The following is a 10,615-nucleotide window of genomic DNA, read 5'->3' on the forward strand; positions in this document are numbered from 1 at the left end:
TATACTTACTTTTCTATGATGAGTTGTAGACAATTTTCCTTTATTCTTTTTGTCGTTTTTTGTTTCTTCTCATGTCGAGTCATCTTTTTTTGCCTGAAGAGTATAATCAACAGTACAAAAAACGCTTTTTTTATTTATAATTAGAGGATCCTACAAGTTTTCATATTATAATTATCATCTAAATGAAAGAAGTATCAAAAGCTGATTTGGAAGACAAGTCAAGTCATTGGTATTCATAATTCTTTCTAGGTCTGATTGCTTTTGACATTTGTGTGTAAAGATTTCTTATAAAGTTGAATTATGTAAATTATAGTATTTCATTGAATTGATCGGAATATTTTTTCATCAAATAACCAAAGCAGCTACAAAATATATTCCTTTATAATGCACTATATATAAAATAAGGAAATGTGGCATGAATTCCAATGAGATAACTAAAACGACCATATAACAAGGATTTAAACACCAATAGTGCATCGTAGATTGGCATAATATATTGGTTTAATTTTTGCTATCATTTATTTTAAAGTGCGTTAATAATTTTGCTTTCCTTGTGAGCACAAACCTGTCTATTTATAGTATTTCAACATATGTGGGTTTTTTTCTTTACAAAGTGAAATGGCAACCACATGCTATGAGGGTTTGTATGGGGTTAAATGATTAAAGAATAATGCCCTTAAAAATTAGAGAATAACGGGCAAAAAAATGAAGGATTAGAGAAAAAAGAGGTAAATATTTTGAAGATTAGAGAAAAAGGGGTTAATTTTTTTAAGATTAGAGAAAAAAGGGGTGAAAATTAAATGTTTACAGAATAACAGACCCCCCCCCCCCCCCCCCATCCAGACCCTCTGCTATAATATACATAGTCAAGAGGATGTAAGTGTATTATATATATATATATATACATAAATAGAACTAGTTAACATCGGTCATTAACACAATAGCGGCTAAAGGTTAACGGAAATATTCACCACTTCACGTTCTAATCGGGGATAAAGATGTTCTTTTTCCTCTAGATCTTTTCAAAAACAATAAGGCATTAAACTGTAAAATTCTTTCAAAGCTGAATACCATATTTTATGAAGTCAAACATACTTCCTATGAACCGTGCGTTGCATGCAATGTATCTACCTAAACACGTTACTTCCGCGAAATTTAACATCAAGAGTAAACCATGTATAATCACAAAAAGACCAGACTTCGAGGAAAATTGAAAGTCCCTAACCGATGGCAAAATTAAAAGCCCAAACACATCATAAGAATAGATAAGAACTTTCCTACTCCTGACTTTGTACAGGCATGTTCTTATGTAGAAAATGGTGGATTGAACCTGGTTTTATAGCTAGCTAAACCTCTCACTTGTATGACAGTCGCACCAAATTCCATTATATTAACAACGATGCTTGAACACAACAAACAGACATAATAGGTAAAAATGTCAAAAATTCTGCGGTCAAATTGTGTTATATAAATTTACCATTGTACAGAAACTCAATGACGGGTTGTCTAAGTACACATCCACGTCATATATGTAACAAAGAAACATAACAAGGCATATAGACAAAGCACAAAGCAAAAATGAACAACAAGTTTTACAATAGCACAATAACAGGATGTAAAAATACAGAGTCACGCTTTATGTATCGAAGTAACACAAAAAGGCATATAGACAAATCACATTAGCCAATATGAAAGACAAGAATGATGGGATGTAAAAGTACCATAGGTATCTTAATCCCAATAAAAACAAACAAATAAATATTTAACAAAAAATCACAAAAAGGCATATATATATAATTTAACAACCTCATTCATTGCTTTCTTGATCTTAATTTTTTTAATTATGCATGCCAAATCCACACATCAACCATCGAAAGACCATAAGCACTGCATGGGACCGAATGGCCCGATTAATATTTACTCTAACGTAGAAGTTTACCTTTTCTTCTTGCCGCCTGTCTATATGCTTATTGTGTGTTTCTTCTATAAAAAAAAAAAAAAAAAGAGCCACGACATTACGTATAAAATAAACACAAAATGGGCATATAGACAGAGAAAATATGAAAGACAAGAATACAACAATTATAATAGAACAATAACACAAAAACGGGATGTACAGAGCCATTTCATATGTATCAAAGAAACACAAAAAAGTTACACGGACAATGCAAATGTGAAAGATAATGCAAACAACACAGTGACGAGATGAATAAGTACAGAGCCACGTCAAATGGATATCACCAAAACAGACGAAACATCAATATTAATATAGACAAATAAAAGAACACTATAACGCGTATTAAGATGATAAACAACATCAGTACGTATAATCTATACGTCAAGATCATCGTGTATTATTTGTGAAGTTGATACGGAATATTTATCAACAAGGTGTTGATACTTTTCGATGAACTTTGTTTTAGAAAAAAAGACTAGACGTTCTTTAACATACCCATGGTTAATCAACTTTCTGCTTAGACACTGGTGACGTTTTACAAAGTCTAACCGATCTTTACCGCTGAGGATTTTAAATTCAAAACCAATTAATTTCCTATTATTATTTCGTGAAATATTGGTCGGTTGGTAATGTTATAACTTGTCTCTTGGTTTCATAAGCTATATTTTTTGGTATTATCATAATAAAGACGACGATGAGTATATCCCGTCTTTAGTCTTCATCTAACCGATGCCGACAAATTGTGGTTGATTGATTAAATTGTTGTTTGAAGATAGAAGTCGAGCTCACCTTCCATATGCATGTACAGGTTCAAATTTACATCCTGAGTTTCACCTAGGCAGTAATGACTATAAATGAACTACTAGGACCGCTAAGGCCCTGGACAAATAGTGCGTATGTTTTTAGAAGACTTCAACAGAACCTTCTTAAAGCTATAAGAAACAGCATGCTGCACGTTCAAAAGTTGTTCTTTTATATCTATATATTGATGAAATCCGATCTATCAAGAACCAACAGTTCCAACAGTTCAAGGAGTGACTGAATTGTAAATGCCGTCATATTCAGAAAGCAACGCCACTTTGGTTATTTGAATATTGTCTGTTTTAACTTTTATTTAAGTGATAGACAGAAAATAAATATACACAACAATATACACCATTTAAACGAAACATAATGACTGTCGTTGTAAAAATCAAGGTTCCTGAGCTATTTTAAAAATCGAAGCGAGAGGCTTTTAACATTGCTGTATAAAATACAGGCTAAAATGGCTGAAACGTCAAATTTGCAACCTTCGTCTTGAAAATTGACTAACAAGGTCATTACTAAAAAAGGTTGCCGGGATGAAACTTGAAACTTAAATGCAAGTCAAAACCTGTAGTCGTTCAACTTTAAGTTCCCACGTAAAGTTAAAATGCCCTCTATTTCAAGAAGAATAAACTCGCGTTAATTGTTTTGATTTAGACCGCCTGACAACTTGACGGAAATATCAGAGTGATTATAAACAAGACTTCTGTGACAGGCAACTCATAATATCTGTGCTTTAAAGATTTAATGATATCAAGCCAGTCCAGTTCAAACTATTATCACGTGGTACAATTCTCATTTACACATTATGAATATTAATTAGCAAAAGTACTACTAATTTCTGGCTATGTAGTGAAGTGGCGATTAAAAATATAACCGAAACAAGGACGTCTACTTCTTATCTTGAGTTTTCTTTGATATGAACACAATCAGACCATTGCAAACACAATGGGATAAAAGGCTAAGAGAATTACACAAAACACAACATATACACTTAAAGAATAAGCAACATGAACCCCACCAAAATCGTGGGATCTCAGGTATTTCTGAAGGATTTACATGTGTCACCCATCGTTTTGGGCATGCAAGTACTTGACATAGGATATAATTTCTTTTATAATAAAGGATCTTTCTAGGATAAATATTTCAATTATCATCAAAATGAAAGATATATCAAAAGCTGATAAGGAAGACAAGTTAAGTCATTGGTATTCATAATTTCTTTCTGGATCTGATTGCTTTTGACAATTGTGTGTAAAGATTTTCTTGTATAGTTGAATTATGTAAATTTTAGTTTTTTGTAGAATTGATCGGAATATGTTTTCATCAATTAACGAAAGGAACTGACGAAAAATTCTTTCATATTTTGCACTTTGTGGGATATATGGAGATGTGGTATGACTTCCAATGAGAAAGTTAAAGATAAAAAAAGAACATACGAAATTTTTTTTAAAAAAAACAAGTCAATGTAGTTTGGCACAACATCTTAGATTTTGTTTTGTTCTAAATGAATTAATTTTGTCTTTTTAAATTTCCAACTGATTCTTCTACATCTTTGATTTTCAAATATTCGGCTTTGAGCGTTTATGGTGAAGTAAAATCGAAAGAAGTGCATCGGATGCATGAAATTTATAACGTGATGTTTTTATACGCCAGTCTTTTAGACGGGACGTATTATGGTATACCGTTGTCCGTCCGTCCGTCCGTCTGTCCGTCCGTCGTCCACACTTCGGACAATAACTCAAAAACACTTTCACCAATTTTTATGAAACTTAAGTGAATTGTTTATATCTATTGACGTAAGCTCCCTTTCGTTTTTTTTTAATTTCAGATTTTAAGTTTTGGATTTATGGAGCTTTCTTCATAAAAAAGGGGGGATTTTCAACACTTCGGACAATAACTCAAAAAGGCTTTCACCAATGTCCATGAAACTTTGGTGAATTGTTTATATCTATTGATGTAAGCTCCCTTTCAATTTTTATAAATTTCAGATTTTAAGTTTTGGATTTATGGGGCTTTATTCATAAAAAAAGGGGGATTTTTAACACTTCGGACAATAACTCAAAAAGGCTTTCACCAATGTCCATGAAACTTTGGTGAATTGTTTATATCTATTGATGTAACAAATAATACTTAATAAAATCTGATGAAAACATAAAATTTGTAAAATCTTTAGTTCAATTTAAAACATTAAATTTCTTGTAAAAAATAGATTCCATGAATGTTATACGTTTGTACTATTATTGAATGGTTGCAAGGATGAAAGCGCATTAGCAGTCCCTGAGATACTAACTGTTCCCTGAGGCATATATCATTTTATGATAACATTTTTACTATCTAAGCTATGGATAAAAATCAAATACTGTTTTTGCATATAGGATGTTTTACTCTTGTTAAAATTGGTTGCAATTGAAATCACAAATGATACCTTAGCATTGCAGCTTTTTTTTTTTATAGAGTTCGGTTTCGGTGGAAGGGTTGAGTGCAATAAAAAATGTTATACGGGTAAATGAAGTAAAAAATCTCCCATTGACTTTAATGCTAATCTATGTAAGGAATTAAATTTATACCTGATTTACCTTTAGAAATTGGAAACTTTCATATAACATTCATGAAAGTACAAATGTAGCCCTATCTTTTGCACTAATAAAAACATAGGGTCATGCGGCATTTTTGGGCATTCACATGGCCTTGTTTACAAACAATGAAGATTTGCACTGAATTCCTATACTGACCCCCATTACTTTTCAACCCTGTAGTAAAAAAAAATAGTACATTCAGCATTTATTTTTTTATTTTTTTTTCAACTCTAGTTTTGATCCATCTGCCAAAAAATATTTATTACAAACATTATCTACCAATCAGAAGAGCATATGACTTCAGTGTTATACAGAAAGCTCTCCCCTAAATGGGCGGTCCCTGATGACGTATATTTATTTACTGAATTTACCCCTATAAAACATAACTAGTCTACAATAGCACATAATAAGTGAACAAGTGACAACATGAAAATCCTAACATGTGACTAAATATTCCTTAAATGTTAAAGGGTGTCATTTTATGAAAAAAATAAGGAAATCAAGTCTCCTAAACATTTATCAATATGATCATCTTGTGAATATTCTAAACAATAAAAAGGTAATGATCATTATCCACCATATTAAGCACCATTTGAACAACTTTTGCATACATCTTTGTATAATTTAGTATGGATTCCTTACTGTGTTCAACAGAATCTAACTATGAGCAATATACCCCAAGAAAATTACCTTCTTTCAAACTACTATAAAATTTGGAAATCAGCCATAGAATTACTAAAACCCATAATCATATATCACTTTCCTTATATTGCATTGAAAACTTCTATGTTATGTGCCAATGTTAATGATATTTGTTTTTTATGCTAAATATTGAAAAGCTGAACTAGGTTTTATCATCAGTGTCTTCTTCACTGTAATCACTGTCCTCATCATCAGAAAAATCCTCATTTTCATTCTCAGAAGAGGCCTCCTCGTCATCAATGAAATCTTTATCTTCATCATCAATGAAATCCTTACTTTCATCACCTACTTCCTCATTTAGATCATAACTTTCAGTAGAGTCACTTTCACCATCTTCACTTTCCCTGTTATCTTCTTGCTGCTCCTCATTGTCATTGTAGTCTTTTTTGCCATTTTTATACGCCCGTCGTCAATGAAATCCTTACTTTCATCACCTACTTCCTCATTTAGATCATAACTTTCAGTAGAGTCACTTTCACCATCTTCACTTTCCCTGTTATCTTCTTGCTGCTCCGCATTGTCATTGTAGTCTTTTTTGCAATTTTTATACGCCCGTCGTCTTTCAGACAACGGGTGTATCATGCGCTAAAGCGCAGACCTTTATTTTATTTTATACGGCACTTGGTTGGTGCCTTTGCTGGTGAACTATCAGACCCCGAGGATATCATCAGATCAATAATTAGGTATTCACATAATTTATATCACACCTTTCTAAAATGTCCGTTTATAAATATTTATTTGTTAAGAAACAAGGGTTTCAATTCCCTCAGACAAATTTAACCTTTGATGAATTTGACTATTTTTCTGTGTTCATTTGGTCACAAAGATGTTCACTGTTTCTCGGCTTTCAAATGTCTAGCTTTGAGCGTTCCCATAAAGCATAATCAGGACAAACGCATTGGAACCATGACATTTATAACGGGTTGTTTTCGTTTATTTTACTACTTTTCCTTTTGATCATTTGACAAATCGCATAAATCTTTTCATTTAAATATGCCTTTAAGGAAAGGTGCTCCGAAAGGGTAAAAGGACACTACATGACAAAATATGAATTATTTCAAAACAAAATTAAAAAACAAATGATGCAGACAAAAAAATAACTTCTGTAATCGATAATTGACGTTCACATACATCTTAGAAGAACTATTCCTGACAGCGCTGTGATTCAATTTGTCAACGTTTTACTATATAGAACTGACATTTTAACGAATGTATTTGGCTTCTGAGTGTTGTTCAGAAAGTAGTAAACAGCATGGTTCATTCGGCTAAAAGTTGAGAGATAAAGAGACAAAGCTGAAGATTTTTTAATAAAAAATGTGTTGATTATTTTGTTTGATTTTTTTTTTTTTTTAACAAAAATTTAATTAATCAAGCCCTTCTAATCCAACAACCCTTTCGCCCACTTGCACCCCTAAATACAGATCGTTAAAAGTCGTTTGTCATGTGTCTAGATAGAACAAATCACTTAAATAAGTTCTTGTTGTGTTATATTTGCAACTAGCCTTTTTACACTAATTATCATCATCATCAAAAGTATTGTCATGCTTTTCTATTTCATCCATTATTTTTATTTTTATTATTATTTTGAATCTTTTATAAAGGAATACACACTTCTATCGACGAGTGTTTTAAAGAAAAGCGAAACAGTTTTATATTTCAAATTACTTTTTGTAATTACTCCTCAGATTTTAAACTTGTTTGTTTTCTTACTCAGCAACAGCAACAGCAATTGTTAAAACAACCACGGAGGGAAATTGTAAACAATGATAACTGTTTTTTTTTTTTAAATTCGGGCATTTATATAGATTTGATGTTCTATTTTTATATGTTATGCACAAACTTATTTCCAAAGAAAATTGTAAACCTAGGAAGAATTCTCTATAGAAATAAGAAGTTTATCAAAATATATTGGAAACTACAAGCTAAAGACAAGGAGAAAAAAAATGAATTTAAAAATACTATTGCAAGTTAAAACATTAATACTGTTCATTCTAATAGTTGACAATTCATGACGGGTGTCACATATGCGTATCATTCCGGAGCATATGCCGTCACCCAACGTTTTTTGTCTTCAGTATTTAGTTTTTCTATAGTGTAATTTGTACATTGTTATTAGTCTTTTAGTCGTTTTTCGTTATTCAACTTGACGTCGTTTGTTTGTTTTGACTTATGACTTGGCATCTTCTGCCTCTAGATCTCTTCTACCGAGCCAAGTGAAATAATCTGTCAATCCAAACCTAAAATAGGAGATCAAAACCACAAGCTAGCTTGTCCTAGATTTTGAACTTTCAATGGATTTCGTTAACTGAGTATACAAAATATTGAATACATGTAAAAAGTATGTAATTGTATAGACCTATTTTCTGGTAATTAGAGCAGATTTACAATGAAGTATTTTAACTCGAACTTTCGACAAAGTTGCTTTACTGTTTCAATTCCTCTAAGCTTACATTCGTGAATAAACGAATGTCTAAAGAACTTTATATACTTTTGGTATTAGACATCTGCACATTGCGTCTCTGTATGATCTTTCTGTTCAATGACACTTTAAGTGCTTCTTTATTATACACGTTTTTTAGGTGCTTGAAAATTCTTAAGGATGTACTTAGGTGAGGTTTTGGAATTTGTGTCAAATGTTCGGACTCCTTGGTGTTTTTCCATACAATACAATGTAAAATATTTTGCCCCATAACACCCATTTATTTTTTTCATATAAGACTTAATAGCTCATGAAATGTCATTTACCAAAGTTTTAGAAGATTCTTGATTTTGTTTTGAGACCTAAATATTACCAATGCAATTATAAGGTAAAAGTCTGAGTCAGCCTTTTTCCCGCCATATTTTAAATCTCAAATATCTCGAAAAAAAGGTCCATGACCTATCAATATTTTTAGCTTATCTTTATCCTTGATTGATGCTCTACCAGCTTATATTATCAATTTTAATTTCTTAATTTCTTAATTTTTACCTAACCTCACCTCAGTACATCCTTAAGCTGGTTGCTTGTCATCTGTCATTGTACAATTAATAAAGATAACGTCTACTTATATTGTAAGAGCGTTATAATGTTTTGGTAAAAAACTGGTAACATTTATACGAAAAGGCATTCGGCCTTCCTCGGGAGAATCCGCTACAGTCTTCTTCTATCGGACGAGTTGTGACAAATGATGAAAAGAGAAACAATGCACATTAAAGTTACAGAAAGGAGATGTAGGAATGATGTCAATGAGACAACTTTCCCCCGGCAACCAAAGCCCAAGAATGTCAACAACTGAAGAAGATCACAATACCAGTAAATAGTTTCTATTCTGTGAGAGTGTTGTTATTAGGTCCAACGGTAAGGAAAAGTTTCATATACAAAGTGTGGGCGGGCGGACAAATGAACAGACAACATTATCAATATACAAAAATCAACTTTCGAAATCGATACATATATTAATATCAATATTGTAGTTATACTTTCTTGTATTTTTTGCAAATTCATTCCATGATTTTGAGTTATTAATGAAAATGTCAATCATAATTGAACATTTATTTTCAGTTTGATAGCAATTATATGAAAGGTGGGGTTTACAAAATAGACAATAGTAGATAAAGTGCTAAGGAATAGAAAATAAGGGTTGCATAATATAGCAAAATGATCATTAAAAAAAATAGACAGTAATGACCTAAATATTATGAAGAAAATACAAAATAAAAACTTCTCGATACATCTTGGTTATGAATTTTTACAATACTTTTGTGAACATTGATTTAATTTATAATAATTTCTATCATTTTGTAACAGCAAATTTTAATAACAAAAAATCCGTATTTTCATGCCAGTACCGAAGTACTAGCTACTGGGCTGGTGATACCCTCGGGGACTAATAGTCCACCAGCAGAGGTGTCAACCCAGTGGTAGTAATAAAATTATCGGTACCAATTTTCTTGCACCAGATGTGCATTTCGACAATACATGTCTCTTCAGTGATGCTCGTGGCCAAAATATTTGAAATCCAAAGCTTATATAAAAGATGAAGAGCTATAATCCAAAAGGTCCAAAAAAATATAGCCAAATTTGTGAAAGGAATCAGAGCTTTGCATGACGGAGATACATTACAATTTATAAAAGTAAACCATTATAGGTCAATGTACGGCCTTCAACACAGTGCCTTGGCTCACACCAAACAACAAGTATCATGAGGGTTATTAACATCTTGTTGTGGTTCTTCTGTCGGGTCTCCTTTTTCAGTAGCTTTGTTACTGCTCGTCGATGTGCTGCTCGTACTGTTTTAAGTTTTGAACTCATCTCTAGTTGTGGTTTTTCGTCACGGCACCAATCATAAAGGGTTATTAACTCTGTAATGCTTATGGAAGAAAATAACGTCTTGCTAGTGTTACATTAACAATAGTGTGCGCGAAAGTAAGGGAAACAATTACATAATATAACGTTCTAAAGTCTCGTCTCTTGGTCTATATTCAAGACAACAAGCAATAAAGGGCCCCAAAGTTACTAGTGTTAAACCACTCAAACGGAAAAACCAACGGTCTAATCTATATGAGAAATGAGAAACTAGACACACGTATAAAT

Source organism: Mytilus edulis, chromosome 8 (genome assembly GCF_963676685.1).
Source record: "Mytilus edulis chromosome 8, xbMytEdul2.2, whole genome shotgun sequence".
Taxonomy (NCBI): Eukaryota; Metazoa; Mollusca; class Bivalvia; order Mytilida; family Mytilidae; genus Mytilus; species Mytilus edulis.